This window comes from Crinia signifera, chromosome 2 (genome assembly GCF_055691185.1).
Source record: "Crinia signifera chromosome 2, ASM5569118v1, whole genome shotgun sequence".
In the NCBI taxonomy this organism is placed as follows: Eukaryota; Metazoa; Chordata; class Amphibia; order Anura; family Myobatrachidae; genus Crinia; species Crinia signifera.
This window is the reverse complement of record NC_139218.1, coordinates 21372815-21400383: the sequence shown is the minus strand read 5'-3', so window position 1 is coordinate 21400383 and position 27569 is coordinate 21372815. Positions and strand designations below refer to the sequence as shown.

At 48.0% G+C, this 27569-nt stretch overlaps 1 protein-coding gene across 4 annotated transcripts in view; it reads left to right on the top strand.

Moving 5' to 3' along the window:
- The window catches only part of DYRK1A (dual specificity tyrosine phosphorylation regulated kinase 1A), a 77539-nt gene that overhangs the window by 1135 nt on the left and 48835 nt on the right, over window positions 1–27569 (top strand). The gene's annotated exons all lie outside the window — the stretch shown is intronic.

The following is a 27569-nucleotide window of genomic DNA, read 5'->3' as shown; positions in this document are numbered from 1 at the left end:
GTATATAGGGATCCTATGTATTGTATATAGGGATCTATGCTGTATGTATATATGAATGCTGTGTGCTGTATATAGGGATCTATGCTGCATGGATATAGGAATCCTGTGTGCTGTACATATATAGGGATCCTATGTGCTGTGTATGCCTGCTGTATGTAGTAGGGATCTTATACAGTATGATTAATGTACTTGCTGTATATAGGAATCTATGTGCTGTTTATACCTGTCACATGTTTTAGAGATCCTATGTACTGTATGTAGGTGTATATTATATAGTGTTTGTGCTGTATATACCTGCTCTATATAGGAATCTACATGCTGTACCCAGGGAATTATGTACTGTATGTGGGGGACTGCCTTATATATAATTATATCTCTGCTCTATATAGGGATCTGTGTGATCTATACCTGCTGTAAGTAGTATGTTCTGTATACCGGGATGTATTTACTTTTTGAACTCATCTGGATACATGTACTGTATAGTGATCTGTGTACCTGTTGTATAGGGGTAAGGGTGTGTGTGTGTGTGGAGGGGGTGTATTAATATTGGGATGTGTATGTGTGTGTGTGTGTGTGTGTGTGTGTGTGTATATATGTATATATCTATATATATATATATATATATATATCTATATATATATCTGATAATCATGTGAAGTATAGGAGTACTGAGCTACATTTGGTGTACAGGCAGCACAGTGTTTAATGTGTCACATAGTCTGCTGCTGTCAGTGGGGCCCACCTGTCATCTGCTCTCAGCTGGGACTTGCATGGTCTCAGGGACCTGTCATCTGCTCTCAGCTGGGACTTGTATGGTCTCAGGGACCTGTCATCTGCTCTCAGCTGGGACTTGTATGGTCACAGGGACCTGTCATCTGCTCTCAGCTGGGACTTGCATGGTCACCGGGACCTGTCATCTGCTCTCAGCTGGGACTTGTATGGTCTCAGGGACCTGTCATCTGCTCTCAGCTGGGACTTGCATGGTCTCCGGGACCTGTCATCTGCTCTCAGCTGGGACTTGTATGGTCTCAGGGACCTGTCATCTGCTCTCAGCTGGGACTTGTATGATTTCAAGGACCTGTCATCTGCTCTCAGCTGGGACTTGTATGGTCACAGGGACCTGTCGTCTGCTCTCAGCTGGGACTTGTATGGTCAAAGGGACCTGTCATCTGCTCTCAGCTGGGACTTGCATGGTCACAGGGACCTGTCATCTGCTCTCAGCTGGGACTTGTATGATTTCAAGGACCTGTCATCTGCTCTCAGCTGGGACTTGTATGGTCACAGGGACCTGTCGTCTGCTCTCAGCTGGGACTTGTATGGTCAAAGGGACCTGTCATCTGCTCTCAGCTGGGACTTGCATGGTCACAGGGACCTGTCATCTGCTCTCAGCTGGGACTTGTATGGTCTCAGGGACCTGTCATCTGCTCTCAGCTGGGACTTGCATGGTCACAGGGACCTGTCATCTGCTCTCAGCTGGGACTTGCATGGTCAAAGGGACCTGTCATCTGCTCTCAGCTGGGACTTGTATGGTCTCAGGGACCTGTCATCTGCTCTCAGCTGGGACTTGTATGGTCTCAGGGACCTGTCATCTGCTCTCAGCTGGGACTTGCATGGTCACAGGGACCTGTCATCTGCTCTCAGCTGGGACTTGTATGGTCTCAGGGACCTGTCATCTGCTCTCAGCTGGGACTTGTATGGTCACAGGGACCTGTCATCTGCTCTCAGCTGGGACTTGTATGGTCCAGGGCTTGCATGGTCACAGGGACCTGTCATCTGCTCTCAGCTGGGACTTGCATGGTCACAGGGACCTGTCATCTGCTCTCAGCTGGGACTTGTATGGTCCAGGGCTTGCATGGTCACAGGGACCTGTCATCTGCTCTCAGCTGGGACTTGTATGGTCACAGGGACCTGTCGTCTGCTCTCAGCTGGGACTTGTATGGTCACAGGGACCTGTCATCTGCTCTCAGCTGGGACTTGTATGGTCCAGGGCTTGCATGGTCACAGGGACCTGTCATCTGCTCTCAGCTGGGACTTGCATGGTCACAGGGACCTGTCATCTGCTCTCAGCTGGGACTTGTATGGTCTCAGGGACCTGTCATCTGCTCTCAGCTGGGACTTGTATGGTCACAGGGACCTGTCATCTGCTCTCAGCTGGGACTTGTATGGTCCAGGGCTTGCATGGTCACAGGGACCTGTCATCTGCTCTCAGCTGGGACTTGCATGGTCACAGGGACCTGTCATCTGCTCTCAGCTGGGACTTGTATGGTCCAGGGCTTGCATGGTCACAGGGACCTGTCATCTGCTCTCAGCTGGGACTTGTATGGTCACAGGGACCTGTCGTCTGCTCTCAGCTGGGACTTGTATGGTCACAGGGACCTGTCATCTGCTCTCAGCTGGGACTTGTATGGTCCAGGGCTTGCATGGTCACAGGGACCTGTCATCTGCTCTCAGCTGGGACTTGCATGGTCACAGGGACCTGTCATCTGCTCTCAGCTGGGACTTGTATGGTCTCAGGGACCTGTCATCTGCTCTCAGCTGGGACTTGTATGGTCACAGGGACCTATCATCCGCTCTCAGCTGGGACTTGCATGGTCTCAGGGACCTGTCATCCGCTCTCAGCTGGGACTTGCATGGTCACAGGGACCTGTCATCCGCTCTCAGCTGGGACTTGTATGGTCACAGGGACCTGTCATCTGCTCTCAGCTGGGACTTGCATGGTCACAGGGACCTGTCATCTGCTCTCAGCTGGGACTTGCATGGTCACAGGGACCTGTCATCTGCTCTCAGCTGGGACTTGCATGGTCACAGGGACCTGTCATCTGCTCTCAGCTGGGACTTGTATGGTCTCAGGGACCTGTCATCTGCTCTCAGCTGGGACTTGCATGGTCACAGGGACCTGTCATCTGCTCTCAGCTGGGACTTGCATGGTCAAAGGGACCTGTCATCTGCTCTCAGCTGGGACTTGCATGGTCTCAGTGACCTGTCATCTGCTCTCAGCTGGGACTTGCATGGTCTCAGGGACCTGTCATCTGCTCTCAGCTGGGACTTGTATGGTCTCAGGGACCTGTCATCTGCTCTCAGTTGGGACTTGTATGGTCTCAGGGACCTGTCATCTGCTCTCAGCTGGGACTTGTATGGTCACAGGGACCTGTCGTCTGCTCTCAGCTGGGACTTGTATGGTCACAGGGACCTGTCGTCTGCTCTCAGCTGGGACTTGTATGGTCTCCGGGACCTGTCGTCTGCTCTCAGCTGGGACTTGTATGGTCACAGGGACCTGTCATCTGCTCTCAGCTGGGACTTGTATGGTCCAGGGCTTGCATGGTCACAGGGACCTGTCGTCTGCTCTCAGCTGGGACTTGTATGGTCAAAGGGACCTGTCATCTGCTCTCAGCTGGGACTTGTATGGTCTCAAGGACCTGTCATCTGCTCTCAGCTGGGACTTGCATGGTCACAGGGACCTGTCATCTGCTCTCAGCTGGGACTTGTATGGTCACAGGGACCTGTCATCTGCTCTCAGCTGGGACTTGTATGGTCCAGGGCTTGCATGGTCACAGGGACCTGTCATCTGCTCTCAGCTGGGACTTGCATGGTCTCAGGGACCTGTCATCTGCTCTCAGCTGGGACTTGCATGGTCACAGGGACCTGTCATCTGCTCTCAGCTGGGACTTGTATGGTCACAGGGACCTGTCATCTGCTCTCAGCTGGGACTTGTATGGTCCAGGGCTTGCATGGTCACAGGGACCTGTCATCTGCTCTCAGCTGGGACTTGCATGGTCACAGGGACCTGTCATCTGCTCTCAGCTGGGACTTGCATGGTCACAGGGACCTGTCATCTGCTCTCAGCTGGGACTTGCATGGTCACAGGGACCTGTCATCTGCTCTCAGCTGGGACTTGCATGGTCACAGGGACCTGTCATCTGCTCTCAGCTGGGACTTGTATGGTCTCAGGGACCTGTCATCTGCTCTCAGCTGGGACTTGTATGGTCACAGGGACCTGTCATCTGCTCTCAGCTGGGGCTTGTATGGTCCAGGGCTTGCATGGTCACAGGGACCTGTCATCTGCTCTCAGCTGGGACTTGCATGGTCACAGGGACCTGTCATCTGCTCTCAGCTGGGACTTGTATGGTCCAGGGCTTGCATGGTCACAGGGACCTGTCATCTGCTCTCAGCTGGGACTTGTATGGTCACAGGGACCTGTCGTCTGCTCTCAGCTGGGACTTGTATGGTCACAGGGACCTGTCGTCTGCTCTCAGCTGGGACTTGTATGGTCACAGGGACCTGTCATCTGCTCTCAGCTGGGACTTGTATGGTCACAGGGACCTGTCATCTGCTCTCAGCTGGGACTTGTTTGGTCCAGGGCTTGCATGGTCACAGGGACCTGTCATCTGCTCTCAGCTGGGACTTGCATGGTCACAGGGACCTGTCATCTGCTCTCAGCTGGGACTTGTATGGTCTCAGGGACCTGTCATCTGCTCTCAGCTGGGACTTGTATGGTCACAGGGACCTGTCATCTGCTCTCAGCTGGGACTTGCATGGTCTCAGGGACCTGTCATCTGCTCTCAGCTGGGACTTGTATGGTCTCAGAGACCTGTCATCTGCTCTCAGCTGGGACTTGTATGGTCCAGGGCTTGCATGGTCACAGGGACCTGTCATCTGCTCTCAGCTGGGACTTGTATGGTCACAGGGACCTGTCGTCTGCTCTCAGCTGGGACTTGTATGGTCACAGGGACCTGTCATCTGCTCTCAGCTGGGACTTGTATGGTCACAGGGACCTGTCATCTGCTCTCAGCTGGGACTTGTTTGGTCCAGGGCTTGCATGGTCACAGGGACCTGTCATCTGCTCTCAGCTGGGACTTGCATGGTCACAGGGACCTGTCATCTGCTCTCAGCTGGGACTTGTATGGTCTCAGGGACCTGTCATCTGCTCTCAGCTGGGACTTGTATGGTCACAGGGACCTGTCATCTGCTCTCAGCTGGGACTTGCATGGTCTCAGGGACCTGTCATCTGCTCTCAGCTGGGACTTGTATGGTCTCAGGGACCTGTCATCTGCTCTCAGCTGGGACTTGTATGGTCACAGGGACCTGTCATCTGCTCTCAGCTGGGACTTGTATGGTCTCAGGGACCTGTCATCTGCTCTCAGCTTGGACTTGTATGGTCACAGGGACCTGTCATCTGCTCTCAGCTGGGACTTGTATGGTCACAGGGACCTGTCATCCGCTCTCAGCTGGGACTTGCATGGTCACAGGGACCTGTCATCTGCTCTCAGCTGGGACTTGTATGGTCACAGGGACCTGTCATCTGCTCTCAGCTGGGACTTGCATGGTCACAGGGACCTGTCATCTGCTCTCAGCTGGGACTTGCATGGTCACAGGGACCTGTCATCTGCTCTCAGCTGGGACTTGCATGGTCACAGGGACCTGTCATCTGCTCTCAGCTGGGACTTGCCTGGTCACAGGGACCTGTCATCTGCTCTCAGCTGGGACTTGCATGGTCACAGGGACCTGTCATCTGCTCTCAGCTGGGACTGTATGATCCAGGGCTTGCTTGGTCACAGGGACCTGTCACATGTATGGCAGGGAGTGCATGGCCATCTGCTCTGAATTGACACATCATTGGTCCAGGGCTTGCATGGTCACAGATCTGTCTTTGCTCTGAGCTTGCACATCTATGGTCCGGGGCTTGCATAACCACATTGAGCTGTCATCTGCTCTGTATGGGCATGTGCGCTTTAGGACTTTGGGTGGTCACAAGGACCTGTCACTTACTCCGAGCAGGGACATGTAAGATCTAGGTTTGGATGTTCCTGTGGCCTTTTCACGTGTTATTAGCTTGGACATGTATGATTTATAGCTGGCGTGATCTCCAGGACCTGTCACTTATTTTGGGTATCTATGATTCAGGGCTTGCATGGTTACAGGTTTCTGTCACTTGCTACTAGCTGGGACATGTATTATGTTGGACAGAGGTTCCCCAACCTGGGCCTTAAAGGCACACTAACTGCCCAGATTTTAAGAAAAGCTATACTTGAGCACAGGTGACTAAATTATACCTCGTTATTTGGTTTAGCTATCTGTGCTTAAGCATGGATACCACAAAATCCTGGACTATTCGTGTACCTTGAGGACCGAGGTTGAGAAACGCTGATCTAGGACTTGCATGATCACAAGCACCTGTCACTTGCAATGAGCTGGGACTGTATGACTACTTGTATGGTCACATTGCCCGGTCACTCTGGTGACACCTGCATGGTCACAGGGACCGGTCACTCTGGTGACACCTGCATGGTCACAGGGACTGGTCACTCTGGTGTATAATATAGGACCCCTGCATGGTCACAGGGATCGGTCACTCTGGTGTATGATCTAGGACACCTGCATGATCACAGGGACCGGTCACTATGGTGTATGATCTAGGACACCTTCATGATCACAGGGACCGGTCACTATGGTGTATGATATAGGACACCTGCATGATCACATTGACTGATCACTCTGGTGTATGACTTATGACACTTCCATGGTTACAGGGTCCGGTCAGTCTGGTGTATGAATTAGGACACCTGCATGGTCACAGGGTCCTGTCACTTACTTTGAGCAGCAACATGTATAATTTAGGGCACTTGCATGGTTACATGCACCTGTACCTTAGATGTTCTGGTGTGTGATGATGAAGAGTAGCGGTGCCGGAGGGGCATATGTTGGGCATTTACGTAAATGAGACTTCTATGGACATGTCCCAGTATCTGGGCCGTGATGTCTTGAAATTGGGCAATGTTCATTCCATCTACAGGTTGTTTTTCCTTCCTTTATCCTATTGCATTATGCTGATGTATCTCTGTTAATGTAATATATTGTCCCATATATTGCATCTCTCCTATATTTAGCTATAATGTCCTGTGATCTCACGTTGGGTAATGATAACGTCTGTCCCAATTTCTTACTATACACTATTGCGATCTCTGTGCTCCCATGCATGATGTGATTGTACTTCTGTACATGGTAATTATGGTAGAGACCAAACCAAGCAAACTTTTTGATAAGTTGAAATGACCGGCTTGGGCCTTATTATATTATTCTTCACCGTACAGTCCAAACCTATCCTCCTTTCACTTTCTTTTTCACACTTTTCATCGTCCAGACACCTGGCCAAAATTGCCGGGTCACCATATCATACAGCCCACCAAGAACCTTTGCATGCTGGTGGAAGTTATGCAATAGGGAAAACCTATCCTTGTGTATCAATTCCTATTTCCCTATAGATTGTTAGTGTTCCTTCTAGGAACTGTAGCGGGCAGGGCACTGCTGCATGGGGGCAGCATAAGGGGGGCAGACCAGGCCCGCCGACGTCACTGTTGTGGGCGGTCCGAGCCACCAACGTCCTGAAAAAGGGACATGCCCAGGGCTGCACCATCATGAAAAGGGGTGGGCCCAGCCGCCGCTGTCACTAGAGCCCCTCCCGATGTCTCTGCACTGCTGGGGAAGCACCGGGCATCGCCATGTATAGCGGCACTGGGCTTCCCTGTGCACACCGGTAGGGTCGGAGGCAGGCTCTTTCAGCGGGGCGCTGCTAGAGGGGCAGGGTGCATTTTATCCTTTAAAAATCGGGCAGGGCCCAGCGCCCCGCTAAAACAGCCTAGCCGGAACACTAATTGTAAGCATGTGAACAGGGCCCTCGTACCTTTTCAACTGTCTGTAAATACCCAGTTTGTTGTATCACGGTTTCCAATTAGTAAAGTACCACAGAATTTGTGGCGCTATATAAGAAACGATTAATAAATAACAGGCTGCCATTTGCAGACATTAGGATGGTTTCTGAGATATAACCGCTAGAGCTAATGTGACAGTTCTTCAACAATTTGCTGTTTTAAATCTACTTATACTGTGGACGTGGAACCAGCAAATTTATTCTTTTACATTTTTAGTAGTGTTCATTCTAGAGCGCTGCACCTTTCACAATCCATGCAGTTCCTTTTTCCTGCCTGGGGTGTCGCCGTCTTGAGATACAGACCGGACTGCTAGAAACACCACAGCAGACAGCGACACCCCACGCAGGAAAGAGGAACTGCAGGGTGCTAGAATGAACAGTACATTTAGGACTTGATGTCTTTTTTCTTATACTCTGTATTATTAAGTTGTCACTTGTATAATGGGAGGTGGCATTATATCCTAGGTAAGTGTCCAATGCAAATTTATAGTCCAGTGATACACAACAGGCGACAGATTCATCGGGATTTGTTTGTTACAGCTTGTAACACTTGTTAACAATGCCTGTTGTGTTTACTGATTATAGGTATACTTTCGGCTTATTACTAAGGGGGGGTACACACCAGAACGATTAGGGCTCAATTCCATCAATCTGGATCCAATTCCGACCGATTGGATGCAGATTGTATGTAGATTGGGCATGTTTAAGTCCAATTCCGATCCGATTCCAATCTGATGTGCGTCCCCGCTGTCGTTTGGTCGTTTTACAGATCCTACCTGCTGCAGTGAGGATCTGTAAAAGATCCATTCAACTGGATACAGACTCAGATCGGATTGGGATCAGATTGGATGCAGATCGTTAGCAGATTGTGTGCTCCAACAGACAGATCGTGCGAAAATCACACAATCTGCTAACAATCTACTAACAATCAGGATCGTTCTGGTGTGTACCTGGCCTTAGTGGATGGAATATGTGCGTCTCTTTGTAATTATAGAGGGTAGCCCCTGCGGATCCTCAGGTGTATCAAGCTGCCTGATTCAGAGTCGCTCGCTAAGCTGTGTTCTTTCGCCACCCGCATCCCCTCGGTAACATGCGCGGCGATGTGTGCCAGAAAGAATTTCCTCGCATGCGGCCGACGTGGACAGAAATCGTTCAATGTCACCGACTAGCGGATGATTTCTTTCCCCTTCGGAGATAGTCAGTCAAAACTGACTTTCATTTCCACCGCTGTTCGCCGAAAGGAGGGCGGGCGCTGTCATCCTGCGACGTTAGCTGCCCGCCCCGAGCAGACATCGGCCTGCCTGCGCTCCCATGGGGAACGCCCAATGCTTTCATGGGGACACCCCCTTAATCACCCCCTTAATCCAATGGTTATTATGTTACCCAAACTCACATGTAAATAGTAGAGATTCCGTATTGGTCGTGTCCTTCATATATCTAGTAAAGGTAAATCACTACCCAAACGTTACCGGTCGCGCTGCGTACACACCGCCATTACTATTCAACATTTCGAACCTGCATCTTTAATGTCTTAGGCGCATGGGAACAGACGATAAAGTAAAAGCCCGTGTACCAAATGATGGCCAAACTTGTATACTTAGTTGGAAGCTTATGTTTTTCTCAATGGGGAGAAATGAATTTGTCATTTTGTGGATGCAGCTCCTGAGTAATAAGCCCGAAGCTATTCAATTGCTCGTGCAGTGTACTCAGGACTAGCTTATCCCAGGAGATGCTGCAACTAAGCCCCTGACATTAGTCACAGTAAGGTGCATCTCATGGTTCAGCATGGGTACAGAGTATTCGATAGAGCGGCTTCAGGTATGTAACCCAGGAGCTACATCCCCACAGTGACAATTGAATATAAGGGCTTGATTCTGGTTGGCTTGCAATGTTCGCTTGTGCGCAGATCCTCACCATAGCACTTTCCTTACGTACGTAAGAGTGAGTTCGTTAACCAGAATCACCCCCTATATTCCTAATGTACATTTCCTCATGGGTATGTCACAGACCAGTGTAAAAGGTACTGATAGACTGAGATCAAGCTCTTGGACTGCACCAAAGCCCTGCATTCTCCATGTGTTGCAAACTCCAGTGTATGTGAAGCGTTAAGGAGTTCCAGCTGGTGCGTTTGCTCTGAGGAAAACTTATAAAACCATAAGAAACTCTAATGTTACAGTAGTTGTGGAAAGCAGTAGTATGCGATATTTGTTACCCATCAAGGGCTTTTTAATGGATAAAAACTTTAATTGTAACTCTTAAACCCTGCACACAGGGGGCGACGGGGAGCAAAGATCACTGCTCATCCCACAATGCACCTGTGAGGTTTGCTGAGAGATCTGTGTGGAGCAGTGTTTTTTATATGCAAAGAGTTGCGTTCTTAGCAGGAAAGACAGTGCATGCAGGACGGGCAGGGCCGCACATCGCCATCGCTGGGGGCAGGGCCGCACATCGCCATCGCTGGGGGCAGGGCCGCACATCGCCATTGCTGGGGCCATACACACATTTGTTGGTCTCCTTTTAATGTTATATCTTAGTTACTGTTTGCTTACAAATATCATGGTCCATTTTGCACTTGTCCCCTTTCAGAATGATCATAGTACGAAGACTTAGGGGGGGGGGGGGGTCTTCAATCCCGGCGGCTGTTTCTACCGGTGGAAATAGCGCCCCTCACCTATTCAATGCCGCAATTTACGACCGCATTGAATTCAGTAAACTTTAAAACAAGTCGGATCGGTTTTGTCAGAAAAGGCCGCGGATTGTCGATTTCACGGCCGGTTTTCTACACTCCGTGGCAAATCCTCTGACTTTCCGACAGTCGGAACCTTGAATTCCAACTGTCGGGAGAAACAAAAACGACTTGGGATTCTGACTGCCGGGACCTTTCGAAAGCTGGAATCCCGGATTGGATGCCCCCCTCCCTCCTTGGAGTGGAAGCAAATGAGAAAAAAATACAATGGCCCCCCAACTGCCATTTTTAAACAGACAGTTAGGAGCTGGCTGGTCCTACTTCCAGTTAATGTGTCCAGGTGGTACTGACTCCTTGAATGATTTCTGCATCACTTTGCCAGCCTGGGCTATGTATGTCTGCATTATTATACTTCTGTGTTCCAGTTCTTGTTGACTCCAGCGGTCCCCCTTCCCCATTGGCTACTTTAACCCTTGGAGTGCCAATGTTGCTGCGACAGATGTGCAAAATATCCACTAAAAATGCCAAGGCCGTACTCTAGGAATATGAACACTTTATTCCCGGCAAATGATCTGAAGTCAATTCATTTAAGTGCAATTAAATATTGCGCCCCCAAAGAACTAGTTGCCGGGACCGGTGTTTTTGTTTAGCAGATATTTTGCACATCTCTCACCGCGACGTTGGCACTCAACTCCCGAATCCAACTGTCGGACGTTGCTGACAATGGAAATGTTTTACATTTCCGGTCATTTATTATATAGTGGTGAGCACCAGTTTATCATTGTGGGCAGTCTAGAAGGAGACATTTGCTGCAGCGGCATTGTATCTAATCGCCGTGGGTTAATGTGTTGCCGGTAGACGGCGTGGCGTATTTCCCAGTTGCGCATATGTAGTGAACGGGTTCCCCTCAATTTTTCTTCATTCCTAGAAAGTTGATTTTCGCGGTCGGGTGCACGATGGATTCCTCCAGATCAGCGCAAAGAGCCGTTATCCAATCTCTGCGCGGGGAAGGCGAGCGTGATTCAGACATTGATCGCAGGATGAAGGTGGTGTGCGGAGAGCAGTGTCTCGCACAGTGCACCATTTGTGAATGAGCTCTTCCCCAGCCGTAATCGTGGCAGGGCTGGCGACAACGTGCACCTGCCGGGGCCATGGCAAGTCCTTGATGCTTTCGGGTCCCGCCTCATAGCGCGGAGACCACCGGAATATGGTGCACCATGTGAGACACCGCTCTCCGTACACCGTCTTCATCCTGCGATACATTTCTGATGCAAGCACGCAAAGCAACTTTCCAGGAATGAAGAAACTGAGGTCAAAGCCGTTCACTACACATGCGCAACTGGGAAATCCGCCACGCCATCTTTCGGCAAATACATTAGATGCACCTTATACCTCTTTCCTGGCCCTTTGCAGAGTAATTCCCATTACCCCCTCTAATGTCTTTGTTGCCTCCACCTCTACGCTGTTCAGCACCAGTCGCAATGAGGAGGGGAGAGCAGTCTGGCTAATGTTCGTGTGACAGATCAGGTGCCTTCTGGATATTGTGCCACATGTAGTAGTACTGTATTGGCCTGCAGTCCATCCTGGTGGGGTGGGGGCTGAAGGGGGTACAGTTGATTATATAGTCTGGAACTTTTTAAACTTGTGTTAAGAGCATCTATATTTTCAGCATTAAATGTTCTTTCTTCCATAATTTGGAGCAACATGTTGAAGTATTGACCTAGATGTGAACATACACTGTCCCAGTCTCTGTTCTGGACCAACCAGGCTTGCCGTCCATGGACTGCATTATGAACATCTTGGCTCGACCTCTAAGTATTTAGGGCCTGATTCTGGTTCACTCAAAAATGCAAATTCTCTCTCTCTCCAATGGACAAAACCATGCTGCACTGCAGCACTGTGCATGTTACATGTGCACAGAGAGAGTTAGATTTGGGTGAGTTATTTTGTTTTTGTGCAGGGTAAATACTGGCTGCTTTGTTTGTACACTGCAATATAGGTATCAGTTTGAAGTAAAAACCCCACCCAAATCTAACTCAATGGGCGGTATTCAATGTTCTCCGATAGTTGTGTTTTTTTCGCAGTTTCAATTTTTTCCGCTCTTTTTCTATGTTCGATACTTTTCACCTATTCAAAGTGGGATTTATGTAATGTCGATACGGTATCGCTCGTTTTTTCATTTCCTTTGTTTTGCTTAGTTTTCAGCGATAGATAACTTCAACAACTGACTTGCCATGTCATTCCTAGCACACAGCCTAATATGCATTGACACAGTAAATAAAAAAAAAATTAAAAACTAACCCATGATATACAAAAGAATAATTAAAAAAACAAACCAAAACAAGACCTTACAAATGCAGAGAAATAATTACCATTTATTGAAGGCAATTTTCTGAAAAGCCAGGTCCAAATGATGTCGCAGTAAAAAATCGATCCAGGTGACTGCGAGCTAACTGCATCTACGACGCACGTGTCCACAATGACTAAACTCCGCACGTGCATGCCAATATATACCTTTTATCGATGGCGGGAAAGCAAAATAGAAACTCCCACCGTTTGCCTCATAGGTCTTTTACCGCAATAGACGTTACGCGTCATACAAATTTTGAATAGCGGAAAAAATGTATTAAGCAATACATTAACGCAATGCGAAACAAGCAATAACATTTTATTATTGCCATGCGAAGCAGTGACGGTGCACATTGACTACCGCCCTCTCTCTCTGCACAAGTTACATCTGCCACACCTGCAGTGCAGCATGGTTTTGTCCATTAGAGAGACAGAATTAGCTGTTGCAAATGAACCAGAATCAGGGCCTAGAGCTAGACGTTGACCACAATTATGTGTGTGCTATATATATATATATATATATATATATATATATATATATATATATTTTATATCTTGCTGGGTTCTGCAGTCTAGAACAGTAAAATCATCAATTACAGTAACCCCTGCCTCAGGCAGCATGCATAGTGATAGTGCAGGTTCCACGCGCAGAAATAGATTACTACGGTACCTCCCCTCCCTCGCTGTAGCTATAGCAATACTTACTTTGTTGCCTTGGTATTCAGGATGCTTTTATAGCCGATGAACTCACACAAACTTTAGGAATTAGCATTACTAAACTGTCTCTTCTACAGCAGACACAGTTCCGTGTGGCTGAGGACACGTTTCCCTACTTTATAGGTTTCCGAGTGTAACTAAAGTGATCCATTCCCCTCTGTCTCAGTAGTCATTAATAAAATGTTACCAAAACCATAAGAACCATTTCCCCAATTATGTGAAACCCCCCCCCCCCTAAATTTATTGTGGTACCAATCGTTAATTGCTCACTGTTGCATATATTTGCTTAACCTACAAAGTGTATGCGGCATGCATGCAGGATATCCTGGAAACCTGAGCTGGAATTTGGGAAACGGACTGCACGTTTTAGCAGTCTGACCTCTGATACGGCAAGGAGCAAGGTCCGATCATGGGAGCCCAAATGTGACCCTGGTATCTCGCTTTGGGCACCATGACTTATAAGGCAACAGATGTTGACATAGTGACAGTGCTAGGCCTCCAACCTTGCTCCTCCCCCTTGCGCCGAGTGTCACGTGGTTGACTGTTAAAAATGCAGCGGGCTCCCTGCATTAGCCACGAGCCTCGCTTTTTGGGGGAATCCTTACGGTCATATGACAGCAAAGAATTGCCCCGGAATGTGGACTAGGGTGAGTGGCCGGCGCGGGCGGTAAACAGCGAGGGTGGCTTGTTTTCGGCGATCCTCCCCGTTTAACCCCCTCGCCGGCCGCATTGAATACGGCCCACCGGGTTAAAGCATCTGCTCTAAAACTTTCCCAAGTTTAGCAGTGATCCCATTTCCCCAGTGTAATCACATGTTAATTGGTGGATCATTTCTCTTTAATCAATGGGAATTTCCATTTTTCTGCTCCTACTTTTTTGTTGTACTTCTTTTTTGCCACATGCGTTACTTGCGAGTTTGAGATCACCCGTGTTACTTAGTAACTGAGGTTTGCTGGGGTTTTTTTTTGCAGCATTTACCCGCATCATTTAACTCCTGTGTTTACAGTTTCATTTGTATCTCTGAAACGACGATGTAATCCAAGGGAACCTTAACTCTGTCTGTCCACCATACGGCAGTCCGGAGCGAGCCACGGGCTTGCCGATACGGACACATCATCTGCCGCCGGCTTAGAACCCCGTCAGAGCTACTTTTAAGTCTGTGTACCACTTCTTGAATACACTGTGTTCTTTAATTACTAGGACTGCGCTGCAGTTTGCCTGCTACGCTGTGGTATCAGGTTGCTGCTGTTTTGTTATGTTTTCAAGAAGCAAAACTCTAAACCGCGTTCAGATGTTGTAACAAGCAGCGTGTCTTCTCACGCTACTTCCTGATCGCTTTCACTTATTAGCTTGTGCGCACCCTCAGGCAACTTTTTACTAGATGCACTTATTTCTGTTTAGCTTTCTCCTTTTGTATTTTCGCTCCTATATTTTCATCACTGGGCAGAGTAGTACGGTTAGTTGTTCTGGGATAGGACCCACCACCGCCTATGAAGGATTGCTGGCATCCAGTGCAGGAGGCTGAGCAGAGCTGGGTTGTATCACAGAACAACAGGAATGCATCATAACGCTGACTGCGTACAACAGGCATCTTCCTGGTGTTCTATGGAGCCACAAGTTATTTGCCATCCTGGGACCAGATAGGAGATTCTGGGCTGACTATGTCCTGTTTCCCACCGTAGTCCTATGGTGAGATGCGCAGTGGGTTTATACATATGTACTTTGTAGGTGGTAACGGATGTATCCGTGCACTGGGGATACATAGGATATGCTGGTGGTCAAAAGACCGACCCTGTCATCCCGATACAGAGAATATGGACAGAGGCTCTTAATATTCACTGACACATTTCCCAGGTCACCCGACAGGTGCATAGGTGTACTCTTTACTCACTGACACATTTCCCAGGTCACCCCACAGGTGCACTCATTACTCACTGACACATTTCCCAGGTCACCCGACAGGTGCATAGGTGTACTCCTTTACTCACTGACACATTTCCCAGGTCACCCCACAGGTGCACTCATTACTCACTGACACATTTCCCAGGTCACCCGACAGGTGCATAGGTGTACTCTTTACTCACTGACACATTTCCCAGGTCACCCCACAGGTGCACTCATTACTCACTGACACATTTCCCAGGTCACCCGACAGGTGCATAGGTGTACTCTTTACTCACTGACACATTTCCCAGGTCACCCCACAGGTGCACTCATTACTCACTGACACATTTCCCAGGTCACCCGGCAGGTGCACAAGTGCACTCATTACTCACTGACACATTTCCCAGGTCACCTGGCAGGTGCACAAGTGCACTCATTACTCACTGACACATTTTAAAAGATCCTCAGGTGAAGAAAATTATTTCACTTGTGTTTCTGTGTGGAGACCTGGAAAATGTGCACTGTTGGGGTTACTTGAGGACCGGGGTATGGAACCACTGCTATACCATAGTACACTGATTTCCGATCGCAGTTCGCAAGTCGCCCCGACAGTCAAGGTTTTAAGATGTCTAAGCTGAAGCAGAGGTGACAGATTTGTGCACAAGCAGAGACAGCCCTAAAACCGGGACTGTTGGTGTGCCTTAAGGACGGTCTGTCTGGGAGCCACTGCCATTGGGTAATTGCTGCATATTTACTATTATGTCCTGTGTTTCTATGAAGCACTGTATGACATCAGCATGTAGCGACACGCTACTGGCCCGGTTTTTACCGCAGACGTTATTAACACATAAATGTACATGTACCTCTATAATGGTCAGATTTACAGTATATTTAAGAATCTGGTAACTTTCCCTTTGGGTATCTACGGCCAAATGTAATCGCCTCTCAGGGCAAAGTTTGACTTTTATTTGGCAAAAGTTTAAAAAGCATTTCATATGTTCTGTTAATTAGCAATCATAGCTACTTATTAGTTTGTGCAGATTTATATATTTTCTTTTAAGAAACTGTTACCATAAAAAAAAACTGTCAATCCCTGGACTCCTGGGATCGGCCTCCTGATATGTGAGGGAATGTGTTTGAAGGGCTGGGGTTCCCACTGCATTACCAGTCCGCCGTAGGAGGGGAGTAAGAGCAGGAAGATGTCGGGAAGCCGGGCTGTGTACATAGCAGCAGGTGCGGAAGGAGTTGTGGAGACTCCGGGCAGACGCATCAACAGAGGTGAAGACGAGGTGACCTGCACACAGAACTGGGCAGACGGGATGCGAATTGGACTCCAGGCAGGCGTGGCGGCTTTGTAAGGAGGCCAGGTCTCTGCGGGCAGACACAGCGGGCCCAGGCCAGTGCATGGCTGCGCAACATGACCTCTAACATCACGCTGCGCAGGTGCACAAATGTGTTACCAGGCAGCGCCTGAGCCGTGCCCCGCTTCTACTCAATCGCACATAGTACACCTCTCACCGTATTTGGGCACCATTACAGTTGATGTGTTTGGAACATCATAATTAAATGTTGGGGTGTTTGGTATACCATACTTTATATGTACAATTGAGGTGTTTTTTTATACTGTACTTTGCTTAAGGCCCCCATACACTAGGCCGACTCGTCCTAAGGACAAGCTTGACCCGATTTGCCTTTAGCTCCCCCGGCAGAACCCTGGTGGGGCTCACATACGATTTGGCACTTGATGTGCCACTTGATGTGCCATTTTTACTTACAATAAATTGCATTTGATTCATCGCATGTAATAAGTGGAGCTGTCGGGGAAGTAGAATGTTCAAATGAATGGGCGGCTACTGATTGGCTGAACGCGGATGCCCAGTAATTTGAATGGGAGTTTTGATATACAGTATACGGTACTTCATGTTTGCACGTGGATGTTTTGTATAACATGCTTTTTTATATTATACAGTTTCTGTGTTTGGTATGCCACACTTTAGCTGTATTACATTGTCCTATCACACCTGATGTCTTGAAGATTGTGTGTATGTTTACAGTTGGGGTGTTTGGTACATCGTACTTATCTATTTGCCTGTGTTGGTACACTGCACTGTACATTTACAGTTGACGTGCTTGGTATACTGTACATGTCGGCTCTCCTGTTTGGCACGCCAAACTTTACGTTTACAGTTGGCCTACCTGGTATGCCGTACTTTACGTTTACATTCGGCCTCTCTTGTATGCTATACTTTACGTATACAATTGGCCTGTCTTGTATGCTATACTTTACGTTTACAGCTGGCCTGCTTGGTATACCGTACTTTACACTTACAGTCTGCCTCTCTTGTATGCTGTACTTTACGTTTACAGTTGACCTGTCTGGTACGCTGTACTTTATGCTTACAGACGGCCTGTCTGGTACGCTGTACTTTATGCTTTCAGACGGCCTGTCTGGTACGCTGTACTTTATGCTTCCCAATGGCCTGTCGGGTACACTGTATTTTTACATCTACAGTCGGTCTGACTGGTACGCCGTACTATACGTTTACAGTCGGCCTGTCTGGTACGCTGTACTTTACGCTTACAGTCGGTCTGTCTGGTACGCTGTACTTTATGCTTCCGAATGGCCTGTCTGGTACGCTGTACTTTATGCTTCCCAATGGCCTGTCGGGTACACTGTATTTTTACATCTACAGTCGGTCTGACTGGTACGCCGTACTATACGTTTACAGTCGGTCTGTCTGGTATGCTGTACTTTATGCTTACAGCTGGCCTGTCTGGTACGCTGTACTTTATGCTTACAGTCGGTGTGTCTGGTATGCTGTACTTTATGCTTACAGTCGGTGTGTCTGGTACGCTGTACTATACGTTTACAGTCGGCCTGTCTGGTACGCTGTACTTTACGCTTACAGTCGGTCTGTCTGGTACGCTGTACTTTATGCTTACAGCTGGCCTGTCTGGTACGCTGTACTTTATGCTTACAGTCGGTGTGTCTGGTACGCTGTACTTTATGCTTACAGTCGGTCTGACTGTTACGCTGTACTTTACGCTTACAGTTGGCCTACAGAATTTCTGTATTTCATAGCCTCTATTAATGCTCTGGTTTTATGTCTGCTTTCATTTTCTTAGTTATATTAGAGGATCTGGTTGTTGTGTGTTGTCTTTTAGCACTCGCGGGCACCACAGAACTCTGCCATGAGCACAGTCTGTGTACCAAGTTGTGCAGACGTGAAATGACACACGAGGATGACACCGTTACCTGTATGTCAGCTTGTGGCAGCCGGGCCCTGTGTCTGACAGATCTGTGTTGTGTTGTCTGGATGACAGCGTGTGTCACAGGAACACTTGTCACCACCCGTGTTCCCCATAGTATTGGGTTACGTCCCTGTCTATGATTATCTACTTCACAAACTTTGCTTCATTCTAAAGGGTTCGTTTTAGGTTTCGCATACTCTTATTTATGTTCTTAGAATTGTTCCATTACATTGTCACTGTTCATAGAATATAATGACTTACGTTACTCCACATGACCATGATGTCATCCTGACCCTTCTATGTGCAAGGCCTCTGCTATCAGTGACTGCCTGGTCTGTCTCATGATGTACAGGTACATCACTGCACCACCTATTACCCGGCATTAGGATATTTGCTGTATATACTGTATGTAGTATCTTCACTAGTATGGTGCTACAAGGTGTATACAGAGAGTATAATAGTACACCAGGATGTACAGGGGTGAGGGTAGTCAGAAGATGGGGAGAGACTCTTCCACTTCTCTTGCACTTTCTCCTCTTCAGTGGCACAAACCAGGGCACCGTACAGATCACACAAGGAGAGCACAATTGCCCCCATTTGTCATTGCATACAGTGTATTTTTGTCAATTTCATGTTGAAATTACATTTATTTAAATGTCAGTGTGGTCAGTAACTAAAGTGGAATATATAGAAGTCCATGGTGGCGAAATGCGTTGTATATGTATAAGGCCAGCGGTACAGGTGCAGTATACAGTCACCAGAGCGAGGCTTGAGTTGGGTGAACTCGCAGATGGGATTCGCAGGCCTGGTTTCGCTGACATAAGATGCGGGGGACTCACAGAAAGATTGGTGCTTTCCGCACTTTTACAAGAAATGCACACTGGGCATGGTTTTATTTGGGAGGGTGTGAACGAAACTTTCTTGACGTCCTCTCACTATTGTGCGCCCCTTATTTGGACTGTCCTGTTGGGAGGAGAAACTGACCAAGGCATTGGCACACTATATTTATAAGAAGCTGTATTCAGTGGACAGATATGGACTACAGCTGTCGTGCTGTATTTTATTTTACACACAGGTATGTCTTTGCCTCGGTTCTCCGGCTGGGCCATGAGAGAAATTTTTGTAATGTTGACTAGAATGCCACGGTCCTATGCGCAATGTGTCATTCGTTCAGCCGATGAATGATAATGCGTTCATTCATGTGTACAGCCCGATACCTTGCAGATGTAGGGCGGTAGTCAACGTCAGGCGCTGTTTCCGACAGCATTGGAGGCGGAGTTCGACAAAAACAGATCCGACTTTAAAAAATTTTGATCAGTTTTGTCGGAACCTGACGTGGTTTGTCGAGTTCACGGCCGTTTCTCGAGAATCCGTGGCTGATCTCACTGACATGCCCACTTTTCCACACTCGAACATTGAATTCCGCCGATCGAGTTGCCTTTGTTATTCTTCCATGCCAGTGTGGCATTTGTTGTATGCTTTGGGTCCTTCTCATGTTGGAAGATAGTGCTTTTGTAGACTGGACTAGGTGAGGGATCAGTTCCTGGGTGCATATTTGAGGATCCTACATCACATCTGAAGCCCCCTGCTGCTGTTGGAATCTAAGGCCCTTGGGGGGGTATTAGACGTAAGAGGAGGGCAAAGGTCAGTGACCTCAGAGCATGGGGGGACGGGGACGAACGCACCACAACGTGCTTCCCACTATTGTCATACTGGATAGATACTATTATATATTATAGTAATATGCCTTATTTGCGGGCATCTTCCAGTAAGGGATGTCCATGTATGAGTCAGCTCATCTTCTGTTTGGGTAACCGGAGCGGAAACCGTGCTCTCTATAATACTGGTGCAGGGCAATGCTCCAAGTAGCAGCGCTGGTAAGTTTTTAGCTATTATTTGATACAGTGTGTATGTTCCGACGGCATCCTGATCTTATGTTGCCATGGAAACATAAGGCGCTTTCATATCCTTCAGCTGTCTCCTCAGTACATGTGAACAATTTGTAGCAACAGGGGAACATTTTCTAGCTTGGAAAGACACGGATGAATTTTTAGTCAGGAACACCCTTTTTTTAATAAAAAAAAATATATGTATTTTTTTTTCTATTTTTCTTAAGAATATTAAAATTATATTTTTACCAAAATGAGATAATAAAATCTTTAGACCCTTTAAATTTGGCAGTATTTTTTTTTTCCCTCCTCGCCAGGTTGCAATAGAAACCCAGATACAGCTTTTGGGCGTAATTCAATTGTTTTTCTGGGTGGTGATAACTCGGGCGCTCGTCTGTTGTTTCTGGCTATTTCTAGTGTGAATGTACTTCATTATCCTGTCTGCAATGCAACTGAACCCTCTACAGATCTGGTTAGTGCGCCCATACAAAGGACTGTTCACCCATTTCTGCTCACAGCACCAGGAGGTGGCAAGCAGAAACAACCGACAGCTCAGACAAGGGCGCATGACATACTGCCGTGCCAAAAACAATGGCATTCACCCCTCTGTATAATATAGCTGTAGATGGTTGTGTCTTCTCTGTCCTGTTTGTTAGCTGGTGGAGTATATGTGACATCTGCACGGGGGGGGGGGGGGGGGGGGGGTGCTTGGTGCTGTTTCTGGTCTTTTCATCATTTGCGCACAATGTGACGCATTTGTTGAATGAGGCAGCCACAACAGTACAATTAGCCACACACAATTATTGTCCGCTATGGCTCATATTCATACAAATTTGTTCTCAAAATGGGCAAAACCATGCTGCAGGTGGGGCAGATGTAACATGTGCAGAGAGAGTTAGATTTGTGTGAGTTATTTTGTTTCTGTGCAGGGTAAATACTGGCTGCATTATTTTTACACTGCAATTTCCATTTTAGTTTCAAGACACCCCACCAAAATTTTACTCTCTGCACATGTTACATCTGCCCCACCTGCAGTGCACATGGTTTTGCCCATATTGAAAACAAATTTGTCCTGCGATCAGATCTGAATAAGGGTCCCAGTCTGGCCAACCTGAGGCACTCCAGCTGTTGTGAAAGTCCCAGCATGCATTGCTCCTCTTTTAGGGAATGATTAAACTGTGGCTCATGTACTAGTTTAACAACAGCTGGAGAATCACAGGTCGGCCAGGACTGTTGCAGACCTTTTACATTATCACCCCGCCGTTTTAGCGGACACGCTGGAGCCCCGCAGCCCTGGCAGTTTGCATTCCATCACCTGCCTGCAGATTAGTAGGGTGATGGTGTATTTGCAGAGGTTTGGGTTTATTGGTGATGTATAGTATAGTGTTGGCCTGGAATGTACTCCCATGCTTACTGTAACATAGAAAGATTACAATGGCGGAAGCTGCAGTCAGCATGGCAATCTGCACAAACCAGGTGCTGCCATCAGAACCCTTCTCCTACATATTTCTGCAATCTCCCCTTACTTAGGAGGCTACAAGAAAACATGTGACATGCTTCCCATCAATGTGTGAGTGTGAGGCCGGGGTCCTGCATCAAACAGATGGTCTCTTGGTGACAGTTATAATAAGAGAGCATCCTATATTTTAGCTGCCCGGTACCTGTATTGCTGTGTCACTGTTGGTCTGTGCCTGAGCTTCGGTGCGTTACATCTTATATAGGTCACCTATTGGATGGAGACAAGTGATGATTCATAGACCATTCATCCCCAGGATGCAGTCATTTGCTGCTGCAGCAGAACTGCGCGCCCCTCCATCTCTCCATACACCTGCTCTGTGTGTGTGTGTGTGTGTGTGTGTGTGTGTGTGTGTGTGTGTGGAGAGAGATCTCTTCCATCATGATACAGAACTACAAGTCTCATTATGAGTCTCTCAGCCTGGCAGGGCATGGTGGGACTTGTAGCTCCGCAGCAGCTGAAGGCCTGCGGATGATCTATTTTGTCAGTTTAATGCGCTGGACGAGATTCGGCGTTCCGCAACGCTAAATCGCTTCCGTCTGCACTCCATAGAGGAACACAGGAAATGTGCAGGGCCAGGACTGCTGTAATTGGGTGATACTTGCGCAGCGGGGCACCACCACACATTGGGCCTTATTCATTTGGTTGGACATGCATCTCATGTCGCAAGGCACATTTTATCGGGGATTTCTGCATGCGGGGAACCCGTACAGTGCGTGTGCAGTACGGATCTGCGACGTAGGACGCAGTACGGCATCTGACTGTCGGAGTGCCAGGATTTAAGACCCGTGTTGTCCCTTTCACACCATAGAAAAACCCGGTTGAAAAGCTTTAACCTGGTAATTTGTGGGTGGTGTGAATTGGGGTCAGGCTGTACCCGGCAAAATGACCCGGCACTCAAAAAGGCCTGTGCGAAAGGGGTATTACGCTACATAGATATAACCCCGGCATTCACTACTACTATCCTTGTTGTATTTGGGAAGTGCTTTATGTACTGCTGGCTGCACCTTTGTCTGCAGGCCACCGCAGTGGTGCACTGGTCTGTGCTACAGCGTCCTCGGGGGGTGATTCTGGTTACCGAGAGCCAGAGACGCCGCCCATAAGAGCCCAGAAGTGCTGCTGATTCACCTCTTTAACATGCGAGGGGAGGTAACGTGTAACTAAAACATATCCCGTCACATGTCTCCACTCAATGGTCGCCGACTATCAAATGACATCTCCTGCAAATAAGTCAGTGGAAAGTGACATTTATTTGCGGCCGCCGGAACAAAGTCGTGACGCGCTGTTGATGTTCTGTGAGACATTGGCCCATCTGCTTACCCATGGGGATGCCCATAAAACGCATGGACGGCCCCAGTCCCCTCAGCCATCTTGCCCATACTCTTCCCCCCCGGTCCTTGCCCCCAAATTCACCCCGTTCAGAGTCCATTAGAATGAAGGCCTAGGTGCTCTGGTTTCTCCTGCTCTTGTCTTGTCTTCTGCTTACTACAATGCTTCATCCTATCACCCCTACGGATCATTGATTCCATGTAATGTTCTCACATCCCCATCATCTAGAAGAGCCAAACTGCTTTTGGTGGTCATAGATCCTCTGTATAAAACTTTACAGTAACCTCAGAGGGACAAATAGAACAGCACAGACAATGCTATGACATCGATGCACATGTCAGCAAGACTGAGGCTATCTGCTGCCGCACCTATATGTGTGACCTACTGTATAACCACCACAGGGTACATTTACTGATGGGATGTTACCCATAGCAACCAATTCCGCAAGTTCGCCCCAGTTGCCCGGAGGCAAGATAAATATTGGTGCCCCCCCCCCCCCAGATAGCTTAGTCAGTAAGGTTTCTGTCTCCAGCAAGACAGGTCATGGGTTCTAATACAGGATGTGACACTGACACTAGCAAATATGATGTTATGAGGGGGAGTCAGCCACAAAAGTGATATCGATGGCTTTCAATTAACTGATTCAAACTGGCAGGAGAGGAGAGGTGCAGGCAGGAGCAGGAGCCCGGCGGCAGATGACTCCATTGCCTCCCAGAGTTACGCCTATGAGCAGAAGGGTGAGAGAGAGAAAAGGGAAGAGGGGATTCTTCCTCCTCACCTGGCTAAGCCTCAATCTGGGTTCCCGAATGCGGCCCTTGAAGCTCCCCAAACACTCTAGGTTATAAGGATAACCTCACTTGAGCACAGGTGAATGAATCAGTACAGATAAAGCCACGCTCGTCGCTGCTGCAATGTGGCTGCTAGTGCCCGCTTGGCGCAGCAAGTGCACCCACGAAGCGTAATCGCCACGTTTCCACCTAATGCTTTTCAATGAGCCCCAGGTGTGACTTTGGCACGTGGGTGAGGCGGCTGGTGTGCATCTTTTGCCACGCATGTGACCTGTGCGGCATAGCAGTGTTCCAACGAGCGGGGCTATACCTGTATCTCAGTAATTTTGATTTAACCATCTGCGCTCAGCCATGGCTATCCTGAAAACCCGGACATGTTTGAGAATTGCCGCTATAGTTTAATGTATCGGCCTTGCTTTATAACATCTGCGGCAGAACGATTGTTCCACCAGCAGGGCCCAATGCGATTGTCAAGGCACTCCCAGCAATCCAGGTTTTAGGGCTCTCCCTGTTTGTGCGCAGATGATCTAGTCACACTGACGGAGGTACTCATTAAGTCAGCTGTGCTTAAGCATGGATATCCTTAAAACCTGGCATTGACTAAAACCCTTCTATAATGAATTGCATTCCTAGAAGATCCCTTGTCTGAGGCGTAAATTCAGTGCGGGTATTCCTGCTCCTCCACGTGTGCGGATAACTATTCCTGCTCCTCCACATGTGCGGATAACTATTCCTGCTCCTCCACGTGTGCGGATAACTATTCCTGCTCCTCCACGTGTGCGGATAACTATTCCTGCTCCTCCACGTGTGCGGATAACTATTCCTGCTCCTCCATGTGTGCGGATAACTATTCCTGCTCCTCCACGTGTGCGGAAAACTATTCCTGCTCCTCCACGTGTGCGGATAACTATTCCTGCTCCTCCACGTGTGCGGATAACTATTCCTGCTCCTCCACGTGTGCGGATAACTCGTACGCAGGGATAGATGAAAAAATGGACGTTGCGCGTTGTTTGAGAAAAGTGTTGGGGAGATTCCTCCCTGGGTCATAGTGCTGTGGTGTTGGTGCAGTGATGTATGACAGCGCAGAGGTGCGGCTTCTATGGAATATTGCAGGCCTTTAGGAAACTGTTCAGTTGGACTTGTGTTGCTCAAAAGAAGCGCTCTGTGCATGTACCTGCTGGTACTTGTGAGTTATCCGGGCGTCCGATTTTTTGATTGTATGCCTTAAGTTAAGGCATACAATCAGATGCGATGCGATGCGATATCGCATCGCATGCGACCATCGGATGCGATGACCCGATTTTTCCATAGGAATCAATGTTAAAATGATTCCTATGGAAAAAGGGGTCCTTTTCATACCCCTACTATCCAAGTGGGCATGGAGTTGGATATAAACCTGTGGCGAGCGTAGCGAGCCACCGAGCCCGAAGCGTGGCGAGCGAAGCGAGCCCCGCGAGGGGACGGTATTCCGTGTCCCCTCGCGGGGCTCGCCACGCTTCGGGCTCGGTGGCTTGCTACGCTCGCCACAGGTTTATATCCAACTCCATGCCCACTTGGATAGTAGGGGTATGAAAAGGACCCTTTTTCCCATTGAATTCCATGTTAAAATGGACTCAGTCCATTTTAACATTGATTCCTATGGAAAAATCGGGTCATCGCATCGCAACCGATGGTCGCATGCGATGCGATGCGATGCGATGTCCCGATCCGACCCGATTTCAAAATCGGACGCCCGGATAACTCACAAGTACCTACCTGCTTTGTAAAAGATGCTAATCACCCGTGTCAAGCTGTGCATGGTCCAGGTTTGTGTGAGCACATCAACCGTGAACGGATCCCCCATAACCAGCATAAATGTAGATGTGATGTCATTGTGTACGGTATAGAGGTGCATTACAGTGATGTCATCCCACCAGGTCACACTCTCTCTATAAGGCCTCCCTCAAAAATGAATATATATTACAAATAAAATCAAGCTAGATCACACTTGCCAACTGCATTGTATATATTACCATTCCATATTGGTATAGTGGCTGATGGGGTCTGGAGTTGAACATGGAGGATGTTAGCGTCCCACGTTCACAAACGTGCCTCCCACAGATCCCTTGGTATGCTCTATCATTTCAAGAGCTCAGGACTCGTAGAGAAGACCGTTCCCACTGGATGAGCTGGTTAATTAGGAACAAAGGCAAAACGTCCCATATGCAAGTTCCAGTTCTTATTGGAGGGGTGAATTCTCAGGAAATATCAGCCGATGGATGTTGACGAGTAGGGTTGGAAGTGTAAATGAACGCTCAACGCGTTTCCCCGGATGCTACACTCCGGCTTCCTCAGGAGCACTTGCCGGATGCCAGCTGCCCGTCCACTTCCTTCTGAATGCCCACGTACATCTAAGGTTACCTCAGAGTAACCTTAGATGTGCGTGTGCCTTCCACGTCATTCGATGGTCGTGACAAACGAATGATGGGGGTGTTCCCCCACAGCCTGCAAATGGATGTTAATGTTAAACATCCATTTGCAACCCGTGCGTACGAACGTTGCATGCGAGGGGGGCATGTATATCGGCAGCCTCGAAATCAACCAGAATAAAGTCCTATATCTGGTAATTTATACCAATGTTGCAGCGTTTCATGGCGGTTAATTTGGCCAAAATCCATGGGATTGTTTGTTTTGGGGGTAAATGTTTGGAAGATATTTTTTTGCGTGTACTCAGTAATAGGAGGCGAGAAAGGTTAGTACATAAAGGAAGTGCATTAACTTGCATTAATTACATCTCTTGTATGGATTGTTAGATTCAAGCACCCAATCTGTACCATTATCTGCACGTTGTAAGGCAAACAACTGACGTGCTGTGTTATGTTGTTTGAGCTTTTTGATTATGACCATCATTGTAGCTGCGTATGGTCATGTGATTCAAGCTTAGACAAGCCGCGTAAACACGGCGTGATGTGCTAGGCAATTTTGACTAGACCTGTCTGAACCACTTTAAATGCTGTCTTTTAATATAGAATACAATTGTGGGATGATATAGTTTTTGGATGCGTTCATTTATCCAGTGGTCTGTCTCGTGTACTTGTCGTTTGTTTCCTAAACACACCATTTAGAAACGTTCCTTGTACCTTAAGCATTGTCCTTGATTCTGAACCGTATATTGCTCCAGCCACTGTGTTGGATACCTCAATTTTTGTGGCTTTAGAAATGTTGGTTCCAGAGGCCTATTTCCGAAATGCAAAGGCAGCTGTGGCACATCTTATACGGCTGGCGATGTCACGTGTGGTTCTCTGTTGACCATTTATAGATGAACCCAGGCATTTAAAGGTATCCACTTGTTCAATGTAGTTTCCATCTAGATTTCCAACCGATTCAATCACGCGAGCTTTACCATTATCCGCAAGTTATAAGTAAAACAACTGACATGCTGTGTTTTGTTGTTTGAGCTTTTTGGCAAGTGATA